The following is a 12,942-nucleotide window of genomic DNA, read 5'->3' as shown; positions in this document are numbered from 1 at the left end:
ATTCAGGTTGCATATTTGGGGGCAGGAAGGGGGGGTGGCTGTGCATGTAGGATTCCCCTCCAGATGGTCTGATTAGCATTTTTAGGAATGAGGAAGAAGCATTTTTAAAGCTCACTTCAGTTCCTCTCCTTCGTAGGCCCATCGGAAACTTTAAGATATCATGTGTATCATAGAAACGGTGTGGGTGTGGAGGTGCAGGGGAGTTTTGTTTTGTTGTTTTGAGATGGAGTCTCGCTCTGTCGCCCAAGCTGGACTGCAGTGGTGCGATCTCAGCTCACTGCAACCTCCACCTCCCAGGTTCAAGCGATTCTCCTGCCTCAGCCTCCCAAGTAGCTGGGACTACAGGCGCCCACCACCACACCCGGCTAATTTTTGTATTTTTAGTAGAGATGGGGTTTCACCATGTTGATCAGGCTGGTCTCGAACTCCTAACCATGTGATCTGCCCGCCTTGGCCTCCCAAAGTGCTGGGATTACAGGCACAGGGGAGTTTTAAGAGGGAAAATGCACATTTCCACATCTCTGTCCAAGGAGGGTGTTGTTATTTCAAGTCAGTTCCACAAACTTCCTGGAGGTGGCAGCCTTGGGACAGGACGTTCATCCCAGAGCGGCTCTACTTTGCCTTTTTAAGCCTTCAGAATAAATTAACCTTAGATGAATACTTCCACTGTGCAAAAGAAGCGAGAGAATTCCAGCAAAATCTGGTTCATTGACAGACGGTTGGCCCGGACAATTCAGGTCCAAGGAGCTGTGTTGTTTTAGCACGTCCTCCCCTGGTCCTGAGAATGTAATGTAGGGTGATTCGGACACTAAGGTTTGTGGGCAAATTTATTTGGGGTTATTTTAAAGCTGGTGTCTGTCCACATCTTCATCTTGGTGGGGGCACCGTGGACTGAAAACCAGGCCCCACCTTGCAAATGTCCCATGCAGTGGTTGCCCTTCCCACCCCAGCCCCGTCCAAATGATCCCTTTTGCGGTGCTCAGAATAGACTGGTGGGGACAAAATAAAACTTCGTCGGTTGCTAAGAATCACAAGCACAGGGACTCATGCGGGCCGTGTAGAGCTCTGGGCAGTCAGAGACTGCAGCGCAACAGACACATTCCCCCAAAGGTGGTGCAGGTCTCCAGGCTTGTCGTAGGGACTAGAGGAATCTAACGGGGGTCCCGACTGGACTGGGACCTGGCAGCCAGACCCCGACTCACCCACTCCTTCTCAGGCCTGGAGTGTTCAGAGAGCTGCTGCCACCCTGTCCTCTCTGGCAGCACAGGCTTTGGGTCTTCTGTGGAGCTGGGTGATGAGTGTGTCAGATTTGATGGGAGCCCAGTCATCCATCCAGCTGTTGCCCCCACTGAGGGGTCCCCCGTCCTGCCTGCCTCCTGCCAATGCAAGCAGTTGTCCCCAAGGAGGGCTGCAGCCAGCCCCAGGTGGGCTTACCACCAAGAGGGGGCACAGGGAGAAGAGGCCAAGGAAGTCGAGATGTGGGAGACGTGATTATCCCCCACCCCAGATACCTCCACAGGGGCTCGGGCTAGGCCCCCAGCCTACAGGGAGACTGAAGGTCAGGGTTAGAGGACACTCGGACCACCTCCTTCCCATCCCCTGAGCCCACCCCTGTTGGCTTCTGAGAAACCCAGCCATGCTGCCACACCGCAGCTTCTCCGATGCACTGAAGATGGCGGGAGGAGGTTGTCTTGTCGAAGGAAGGGACCCCAATGCACAGCTTGAGACCCCATTAGACACGTCACGTCTCTTCCCAAGGCTCTCTGCTGGCCCTTGTCATGGAAGATCCCCACTCACCTTCTTGTCCTTATAATTGGTCAGCCTGGGTCCAGCCGGCTTCAGCCTGAAGGGTGGGCACTAGCCTGGAACTTGCCTCTTCCTTATACCCAGTCAGCTCTCACATTTTCTCGAACAGCCGGCCTCTGCACTCCTGGGGTCCCTTTCTAGCATCTCAGAAGCACAGTCTTTCTGCACATCGTTACAGGCTTAAGTCAAGGGGGTAGTAGGAGCAAAACAGATGAGTAACCTTGTATAGTAGTGAGTTCCCTGTCAGGACAGGTATGTGAGCGGCAGCAAAATGATCCCTGTTAGGAGTTTTCTACATTGGGCCATTGTTTGGGAACCTCCCTTTGAACTGGTTTTCCAGGCTGATTCCTAGATGAGTCAACATTTCTGTTCTCTGGCTCAAAATTGCACTTTCTGCAGTCCCTGGGGTAGCGTCACCCAGGCCAAAGGAGCAAACAGCTGCTACGCTACATAACTTTGGAGGGGCCCTGGCCCAAGCTACTGCACTGGAGGCTAATGAGCATTTAGGGCTGAATACTGTCTGCTGTCATCCCATTTTGCTTCTATAGCGAAATAGACTGGGTAAGTGATAAAGAACAGAAATGTATTTCTCATAGTTCTGGAGGCTGGGAAGTCCAAGATCAAGGTGCCAGCAAATCTGGTGTCTAAGGAGGGCTTGTTCTCTGCTTCTAATATGGCATCTTCTTGCAGCATCCTCACATGGCAGAAGGACAAAAAAAAATAGTGAACTCGCCCCCTCAAGCCCTTTTATAAGGGCACTTCTTACCTCCCCAAGGCCCTAGCTCGTCATATCCTTGCACTAGGAATTAAGTTTCAACATGAATTTGGGAGGGACACAAACATTCAAACCATAGTAGTATTTCCTGAAGATATCAGGTGCTAATACCTAGAACCTGTACATGTTACCTTTTGCAGGAAAGGGCATTTGCTAATGTGATTAGGTAAGGATTTTGAGATTAACAGGGAGCATCCAGGTAGGCCCTAAAAGGAATCACATATATACTTATGAGTGGGAGGCAGGGAGACCTGGCCACAGACACACAGAGGAGAAGGCCGCATGAAGGCAGAGACAGAGTTTGGAGCCATGTGGCCACAAGTCAAGGAACACCCAGAGCCACCAGGGGCTGGAAGGGGCAAGAAGGATTCCCCCTGAGGGCCTCCCGTGGAGCACGGCCCTGCTGACTCCTCATTTCAACCTGGTATTACTGACTTTGGACTTGTGGCCTCCAGACTGGGAGGGAATACCTTTCTGTTGTTTTATGCCACCAAGTTAGTGGAACTCTACGAGTACAGGTGGATTAAGGCCAGGTGTATGTGGATTGGTCTTTGGTGTTTCACAGACAAAACTCGGCATCGTAGCTGGCCCAGAGCCCAGGCTGCAGCTGCAGAGCCACCCAGCAGGACTTGCTGTCTGAGGTCTGAGGGGCCTCCACTCTCCGTCTGAGGTCTCAGGGACCTCCACTCTCTACCTGAGGTCTGGGGGCCTCCACTCTCCGTCTGAGGTCTCAGGGACCTCCACTCTCTGCCTGAGGTCTGGGGGCCTCCACTCTCTGCCTGAGGTCTAGGGGGCCCTGCATCAGGAATGTTGGTGGGGAGGGTGCTTCTCCTCCCACCCTGTCTACACACAGCCGTAAGAGAGTTTGAGTGGGGCAGTTTGATTCTTGCCTTGTCTCCTTCAAAATCCTTCTCACACTTCAGTTATCCAACTTGTCCCGCAGACGCCAGAATAGATGCGCTCTGCGGGGCCCTGTAATGAGAAATGGCTCAGCGGGAGGGTGCCGTAGCGTGCAGACGATTCCATTTCCAGTCTTCCCCAGGCCAAGCCTCTGCATTCCAGCAGCTCTGGAGGAGCAAAGATTCCCGTAGATGATGATAGATGGGTGGGCGATGATGTGGCCTGAGTTCACCCCTCCAGCCGGCAAATATTTCACTCCCTCCGGGACCTGCTGAAAAGCTCACTGGTTTGGGACCACCAGCTCTTGGCAGTGAAGAGGTAACGGTCTCCACAGGCCACTGGCATGAGACGGGGCCGACTGCCTCTGCCCACTCAAACGCCAGCACCTACTGTGCGCAGAGCCCTGAGCTGGGGTGCAGACAGATGTCATCTCTGTCCTCTGTCTGATGACAATCTCAGCAGCCAGCAGGGGGTGTGGCAGATGGTGTGGTGCTTAGAGGAGCTTGGGGGGTAGGGAGGAGTGGATAGGCAGGAGGAGGAGTCCAGTTTGACGCTCAGCAGTGCCCTCCCCACTCTCCCTGCCACACCCACTGCAGATGCAGGGCTCCCTTCCCATCCTGAGTTGCCCACCTACCCACACTGGGCTCTAGAAGGGCAGGTGCCGTGACAAATTCACTGCAACTCACCAGTCCCCGACTTTGAGTAAAGACCAATTTACACCCCAGAGAGTGGCCACTGCTTACACTCCTCGGTCTGGTAAAGCCTCAAGAAGGAGCTGTGCTACCTATAGGCAGAGGAGGGGGGAGACGTGTCCTCCACGGCGCTGGTGGAAGGCCCAGGAGGGTCAGTCTTTTGGAAAAGCAATCTGGGAAATTGGAGTAGCATCAGTGACTGCACACACCCAGCCCATTAGGCCCATCAGGAGTACACCCAGGAATCTCTCCCATAGAAACAGCAGCACCAGCGCCTAAGGAGGCAGCAGCAGGTTTCTTCCCAGGCCCATGCGGCTGCAGGGCTCTGCCGTCACCAGCACTGGAGACAGGGTGAATCCCGTGAATGGGGAGATGCAGAAATGCACCCCCCACCACCACGGAAATGAGTGCAGCCACTAAACAGGGAGTGGAGGCTGAACCAGAAGACAGAGAGGGGTTACCAGGGCCCACTGGGTGGGAAAGGAACAGGCAGAAGAATGGGTGTCATGGATAGAATGCTCGGAGAACAGTGAGCCCGAAACCCAACTGCCTGTACGTTGCAGCCACGCATGCCTGCGTTGCTCTGCGTCTCTGCGGGATTCGCTGAGCAAGGAGAGGAAGAGCGATGCGTAAAGACATCGGGCTGGCGATGTGGGTTTTGGAGGGGGATGGGATGGGAGTGCATGTGTTCCTGATGGGCCACATAGAGCCTGTGACCCCATGGGCGGGAGTGGGACCCGGTGTCCATCTGGGTGGCATGGCAAGATGTATGGCTGGGTGGCATGGCAAGAGGTAGGGCTGTGTGGGCATCTATGTGGACCCATGGTGTGTGTGTGTTTTGGGGGGGGATTTGTGAGGGGTTTATGGGGTGAGGTGTGTACACGGGGATGTGTGTCGGTGTAGATGGGGGAGTGTGTGAGGGGTTTATGGGGAGAGGTGTGCATAAGGGGTTGTGTCGGTGTGAGCAGGCATGCGTTTTCATATGTGTGTGTGTTAAGGCAAGGGTGTGGGTCTGTGTGTATAGGTTTGTAGATTGTGTATGTATGCATGGGTGTGTGTGGATGTGGATGGGTGTGTGTGGGTGTGTTGTGTGGATGGAGTTGTGGGTGTGTGTGCAGGGGAGGCTGTGTGGGTGCAGGTGTGGATGGTGTGTTTATGTGACTGTGTGGGGGTGCGAAGGGATGGGTCTGTGGGTGTCAGTGAGTGTGGGGTGTGTGTGTGTTTAGGCCTTTGTCTGCCTAAAGAGACGCTGGGAAAGACCATCCCAGAATGCTGACGGGGGTCTCAGAGCGGTGCTTTCCAGATGGCCTGTTATCTCCGCATCGTGGAGGATCTGTCCAGTTGTCTGTGTTGAGCATGTATTTATATACTATAAAAAGCCATTTTTGTTGTGGGAAAAGAAGGTTGAGGTGAAGGCAGAGACCCTGATGGCCCACGGGGGCAGCCTGGGCACCATGAGGTATGGGCCAGGTTCACACACGTTGGGTTTGGGGGGCTGTGCCAGTGACCTGTGCCCCACCTCAGCTTGTGGGGACACAGGGGGTGCCCAAGTCAAGGTGCTGCATGAACTGTCTTTCTTGCTGGTGTGGGTACGTGTTCATTCCTTTGTCAGATGAAGAAATTGAGGCTCAGAGAGGCCAAGTGGAGGCTCAGGGTGGCAGAGCAGACTTGGTGGGTCTGGTGGGCCTGGTGCAGAGCCCACCGTTCCTGCCTCCTCCAGTAGGTAAGGGGGTTACCCCGGGGCCTCCATGGCCATGCCCTGACTCTCCCTCAGTTTCACATCGGTGGGTCCATGGGATGTGAAACTGTTGCCCTGCTCCGCCCCCACGCACCTGCACATGTGAACCCGGAGGGCCCTCCCAGTCTTTCAGGACCCCCACGCCTCTCTTCCACATCATCTACTCTCCTTCCACAGCTGGGCAGCCTCTTCGTACCCCAAGCCTCTGTGAGCTTCTACTAAGGGCCAGACACCCCTGATCACCTCTAAGTTATTTCTTTGGTGACTTTTTAGTAGTTCCGTTCCATGTTTTTTTTTTCAAGAACAGCAGCATTTTAAAAAATTAATACTTGCACTTGGTAGAAAACTCAAACCATGAAGTTCTGAACAGTGCAGAGAGGCAGAGGTTGTCCCACCTCTGTTTCCAGCACCTGGTTCTGCGGCAGGGAGGTTCTGTCATCCCTGCCCACAGATAACCATGTCCGGGGGCTGCAGGAGCCGAGGAATGCCGGGTGCTTTAGAGCCACAGGGCTGTATTCTCTCATGGTTCTGGAAGCCAAGATCAAGCTGTGAGCAGAGCCAGGCTCTCTCTGAGGCTCTAGGGAAAGATGAGGCCCAGGCCTCTCTGCAGCCTCTGGTGGGTCCCTGGCTGTGGCAGCACTGTCCCCGCCTCCGCCTCCATCTTCCCACTGCATCTCCCTGGGTGCGTGTCTGTGTCCACGTTTTCCCTTGTTATAAGGACACCAGTCATGTTGGATCAGAGCCCACCCATCTCCAGCATGACCTCATCTGAACTAATTACATCTGCAACCACCCTATTTCCAAATAAGGTCACCTTCTGAGGTCCTGGGGCTTAGGACTTCAACATGTGAATTTTAGAACACAATTCAACCCAGGATAGATACACACATCATCAACCGTAAATGCACATGTCGACACATGGTTCTGATGTTGATGGAGGTGCCAATGGACGTTAGCCCCCACCCTTTACTCCCCTTCTGTCCTCTACTTGTCTGATTACCTCAATGGGTCCTCGGGGCGGCCCCATAGCAAATGCACACCATTCTTTCTCCCAGCTGCATAACGTGCCAGTGTGATGATGAACGCCTGTGTGCGTCACAGCTGCCGATCCGCATGAAGGCTCTTTCCGTTGTTTGAAATTACAAATCCTGCTGCAGGGAATAAGCTGGGGCGGGGGGAGAGGGGGCGGTGAGGGGGGATATCTTCAGGCCCAAGTCCTCGTGGAGTTTTGTGAGCATTCACGAGGAGTCCAGCGTGGGGTCTACAGCCAGGCTCAGGTGGAAAGTGGTTGCCAAACCTGTTCAAGCTTCTGACTTCCGTCCACCTCCAATGTCCAAGGGCTTGTTCCCTGCCCACCTCTTGCAGCCCTCCCAAGCCCCCTCCTACAGAAAGGATTGCTAAGCCTGGAATTTTCCTCCAGACTTAACCAGATATGCCTGTACCAAACATTTCCCCAGCATCCCGAGCATGTGCTGCCCCACTGCAAGGAAGTGCCGTTAGGTCACAGCGTCCATTCCAAGACCAACAGGGCCAAGCGTCTAGACTGGTGGGGCTCCTGTACTGGCCGCCTGTGGTTTCCAGAAACTTCCCTCCGGGTCCTTGGGAAAAGGCTCCCCCCACCGTGGCTGCCCCAACCCTGTGTTCCAACCTTGTTCCTCCAACCCCAAGTCACTTCTAATCAAGGTCACAGGCAGCCCGAGCCGGCTGCAGATCCCCTGTGATTTGGGAACTCAGAGCACAAATCTGTGCTCCATTGTGGAAACCAAAACCTACCCACCTCGAGGTGCTCTCGATATTAAAACCAGATATTCCCACACCCGGAGCCTTAAAGTGAGCACAGCTTCACGTATCTTCACAGAGACCAGGAGAGGCTGGCGTCCAGCAGGCTGTGGCTGAGTGCAAGACCGTCTACCTCCAGTGCCTGATTTTGGCATAACACCTCTGAAAGTCATCACCAGAGCATCCATCCTCCGGGTGGTTTCCTGGGGACAGAGGTCCCTCTGGCAGAGTGAGTTGGGTGTGCACTGTCACTGTCTCCCCCAGCCACCACAGCCACTCCCATGGGGCCTCGTTATTACGTCGATTTCCAGAGGAAGAAGCGGTGCTCAGGACGGTGAATAGCGCTGTCTTCCTGCTGCTCCCATGGCAGAGCTGGGACCAAACTGACGAATTTCTCCCTTTGTATGGGGGTCTGAGAAGAGAAGTTCTCCAAAGCCAGTCTACCTGCAGGTGTGCTAGGGCCTGCCACGCACTATGAAATTGGGGTGGGGGGAACAATGGGGTCCTGGGTGAGGGGGCTGGAAAGTGTTCTCTGCCCAGTTCTTTTCATTGTTGCCTGTGTTTGAAAGTTTTCAAAATCGAAAGAAAGTTAAGAGGGAAATCCTGCACTGAATGGAGGGTGAGGAAGCCCAGCTTGGTGGCCCTAGCATAGGGCAGGTGTTGGGGCCAGCCCCTGGGGTTGGGGGAGGAGCAGCCCCGTGGGCACAGCGTCCCCTCCCAGGGTGGCTTTGTTGGAGCTGCTGTCCTTGCTGAGGGGCCAGACGTTGACGCGTCTGCCTCCCAGGCTGGCTATGGGCAGGTGGAGGGGACCCTTCCCAGGGACTCCAGAGGCGGAGGCGGCTTCTCAGCTCGCCCTAGCAGTTCCAGGCTCCAGGGGAGTCACCAGCCTGCAGGGAGCCAGGCTTGGGGGACACACACATGAGGCTGCATCCCTGGTGGGTCCTCCCTGGGAGAATGGTGCCCATGGCCACCACAGCTCCCCGGGACAATGAGTGAGCCCAGGCAGGGAGAGGGCTGAACCCCGTCGCTGCAAGACCTGTGCGACGAGGAACACCGAGGTCGACATCTTTCCCCTCCCCCTCCATTCATCCCTCCCCTCCTCCTCTCCATACCTCCCCTCCCCTTCTCCCCATCCCTCCCGCACACTCCCCCTTCCCTTCCCTGTCTCCCTCCATCTTCCTCCCCTTTGTCCTACCTCCTCTTTTCTCCTTCTTCCTCCTGTCTCTTTCCCTCTCCATTTCTCCCACTCCTTCTTCCCTTCCAGCCCCTCTTCCTTCCTCCTCCCATCTCTTCCTCCTCAGGTGCAGCCCTTCCCTCTCTTTTTACCTCCTTCTCCCCCTTTCTTCTTCCCCTCACCTCCCCTCTCCCCTCCTCTCCCAGCTCCGCCCCTCGCCCACAGCCTTTGGGTGTGGTGCTTTATGAAAATTCTCCTTCTCTTTCCAGTTTCTAAAGAGAGTCTTTCACAAGGAAGGAATGGCTAGAGCCCCAGAAGGCAGCCACAGTAGGTTTTGAACATTTTGATCTTTTTCAAAGCATTTGGTCTCTTTCAGCATATGCAGAAGGCTTGTGTGTGCGGTGATCTGCACTCCCCACATCGCAGCCCAGGGGTGGGCATTCCTGCTGTTCCCGCTCGACAGTGGGGTACACCAAGATCCCTCAAGGGCAGTGACTTGCTCACTCCTTAATGGGCCAGCGGCTGAGCTGGAGTGAGGCGCCCTAGTTCCCATCCACATCTCCACAGCTGCAAGGACACTTCCTGCTGGCTACGACGTGGGGATCAGACTAAGACGACAAGAACATCTCGAGACTGTACTGCTCCCCAGGCCTAGGTGTGAGGGGCTAAAGGGAGAAAATAAGACACAGCCAGGTTCAACAGCCAAGGGTTGCCTGGGGCCCCCTCCCTCCACACCCACAGACACCAGATCTGGCCCCACAGACAGAGGAGATGGGCCTCGGCTTGCCCCTGCCTTCGGGGGGCGTTATTGCTTGTCCCTGGACCATGTCAAGAACCTCTGCTTGCACCTCCTCATCTCCTCTCCACCCTGCATATGTATGACGTTCAGATGACTCTTCCTAGGGCCCAGCTTTAACCCTGCCTCCCCAGCTCAACAACCTTCAGTGGCTCCCCATTGCTTTGCAAATTAAGAACCGAACCGTATTCTTCAGCTCGGCATGCAGGGATCTTCATAACAAGACCCCAATTCATCATTTTCCCCTCCTTCCCAGCAGCTGTCTCATATAAACCCAGCCCTCTAGCTTCCTAACATGCTCAGCTCTGCACCCTCTCAGCGAGCAGAGACCCATCACACCAAACAGCCAGGTGTCCCTTCATACCCGTCACAGCGTCACGCGTATAAAAATCAGATGAGACCGAGTGCTGGCGAAGATGTGAGGAAACAGAAGGGGTTACAGCTCTTGTGGAGCATGATTCTGAAGTGCTTCACGAAGATCGGTCTGTATAGATCCATCACCCCAGGATTCCCATTCTCGGGCATTCATCCCCAGAAAAACTCAGGCTCTTACAGGAAGATGGACCGGACCGGTCTGTTCGTTCCAATGTTATTTGCAAAAGCGGAGAGTCGGAAGCAGCCTGCAGATAGATCTCCCAACGGGGAGATGAGCTGCCCTGTGGCACCTGAGCTGAATGACCGCAACGGTATTTCTCATTGTTCAATCTGACAATGTGACTTCCACATTCTTCCTACTGAGAGCTGGGTCTGTGTCCCTTCCCTTGAATCTTGATGGGAGCTGTGACTGCTCCAATCAATAAGTATGGCAGAGGGTTCTCTTCTCTTCTGTCTCTCTCTCTTTCTCTCCCTCTTGGTCTGACCTCCTCTACTTGTCCTGGGAACCCATGCTGTGAGGAAGCCCAAGTCACATAGGGAATCCCTAAGCAAGGGTCCCTGAGTGCACAGCGAGCATCAGCTTTTGGATAAATGATCAAATGGGCTTTGAGAAGAGTCCACCATCCTGACCTCCGGCTTTGAGTCTTCCAGAGGAGACTAAGATTTCAGGAATTGGAGAGAAGCCGTCCCTGACCTGGAGGCAGCATGGAGTCCATGGCTGTTCCACACCCCGAAGGTTTGGGGAAACACGTGATAGAAATGGAACCGTGGCACATGCGAGTGCTGGGCTGTGCAGAGAGCGTAAAGAGGAAATAAGCACTGCTGCATGGGCCGGTGCTCCATTGACCTCAAACATATGCTTTCAAAATGACAAGTAGTGGAGGTGTGAAATGTGACCCTGTTTCTATAAATTAAGACACAAGAGCAGGTACGTGGGGCAGCACAGGTGAGGTCAGGACAGGTAAGACTGGGATGAGGGATGAAAGAAACAAGAAAATAGGAGAAAACTTCAACTTAAAATGGGCATTCTCTAAAACTTCCAAAAGAAAAAAGTTGATTAAAAGGAAACCAAACCTGTGCCAGCGGCTGTGGTTTGCCTCCCAGATCTATGCTCTGTGGATTATTCCCACTCACTCATCTGACTGCCAGCCCTCAGGAAGGCACTGGGGACCCCGGTGAGGAAGGCTTAGGCCTTGTCAGGCAGCTCCCTGTCCAGTTGAGAAGGGCACTGGGTTCCCTGGAGGGCGTTTGCTGGAAGTTGCCAGGTGGGTCAGGATACAAGAGAGAGGAGGCACGCAGGTGCAGGAGGGGAGGGAGGCCTAGTGACAAAAGTGGACTGGGAGGTGGTGGGCTTGGTGGCGCACTGCCTGCATGGAAGGATGGCTGTGTGTTGGGATGTGTGTGTCGGGGGTGCCCTCACAGAGATGGGGAGACAGGAAGGCGACAACTCATTCACTTTGAAACGTTTTGCTTTTTCTGCATGGGGGAGTCCTTCAGTCCCAGAATTCGGACGTGCCCGACAGTGATCAGAAATCTTGAACCGTGGTCCCGACAGGGCCAGAAACCCCGAATGAAGGTGGCGACTTTGCAGGGTCAGCCCCCGAGCGAGAGGAGAGCGCATCCCAACCTCCCCCTGCCCTGCCCAAGACCGTTCTTGGGCTGTGAACTTCGAGGCGCTCTGACCTGCGGCGCATCGAAATGCGTCAAGCCGCGAAGGCAGCGATTCCCGTTTGCGTCTCTGCCGGCAATTCTGTCTCCAATCTGGGCCTTGCCACTCACCTGGACGCAGGATTTCGCTCCTGGCCGGCCCCGCCACCAGCACCGAGCACAGAGGCAGCGGCCTGGGCGAGCACCAGTCCGGCCAGTTCGCGCATCCCGGTCCTACCCTGCGTCTTAGCGTCAACGATCTGCCCAATTGCTCACAGCCATGCCTCGCGGACCAGGCTTCGTTGCTGCAGTTGGGAATGTAGCTGGGACCCAGTGTGGGAGACTCAAGAGTGTGGATGCGCCAGCCTCTGCCCAGCGTCCGGCGCCCGCTCTCTCCGCAAACCCCAGATAGCGGGCGCCCAGATGAAAAGGGCGCATGGTCCTCGCTTCAGATCCACCGCCCCGCTTCGCTCCCAGTCCAGGCCCCACGCGGCAGCGGGTGGAAGCGCCGCTCTCACGCGCGCCCCCCAGAGGCAGTGGGAGGACACCCGCGAGCGCTATGCGCTCAGAGCCACCACCCGCCTGGACGTGCCCAGCCTCTACTCCCAACAGCCTGGCACTGGTAGGGACGTTTATCGTCCGCAGTTATAGGATCAGAGACGCGAGGTGCCTCCTTCAGGGCCATACAACCCTAGAGCGAGGGAATTAGAATTCAGACTCAGAGGAAGCCCGCCAGGCCTGAGGGAGAGAAGTGGAAACGCCACCAACCTGGGCAGGCAACGCTGGACGGGGCAAGAGTGTCCAAGCGACGCTCACAGACCCAGGGGAGCCTGCGTGAATTGGATTGCTATCAGAAAAACACTCCTCCCCACAGCCATTGTCTTTTTATCTGGCCCCTCTCTGGCCTCAGTTTCCTTATCCGTGAAAAGCACCCTAGTGTAGACGGTGTTTGTTCCAAGGCTAGCGCTCCAAACGAATCCAATCGGGCGCTCTGTCCCAATTTCCTTGGCCCAGCCCCCTCTGGCTGGGGTACCTCTGCTCCTTGGAGTCTCTCTGATCCTGGACATCCCAGGGAACAGGGCTTGGGAGACCTCAGCTCCTTCCTAAGATCCCAACTCGCTCCACTTCGGCTTAGTGGCCTCGTCAACAAAATGGAGGGAGGAGCCCCCATCTGTGTGGCTGCCTCCAGGCTAAACAACCCGCGGAGTCCCTGTCATTGATTATTTTTGCCCCTCTTGGGCTAGTATGCCGGGAAAAGGA

This window comes from Piliocolobus tephrosceles, chromosome 3 (genome assembly GCF_002776525.5).
Source record: "Piliocolobus tephrosceles isolate RC106 chromosome 3, ASM277652v3, whole genome shotgun sequence".
NCBI classification, from domain to species: domain Eukaryota; kingdom Metazoa; phylum Chordata; class Mammalia; order Primates; family Cercopithecidae; genus Piliocolobus; species Piliocolobus tephrosceles.
Note: the sequence above shows the minus strand (reverse complement) of the source record.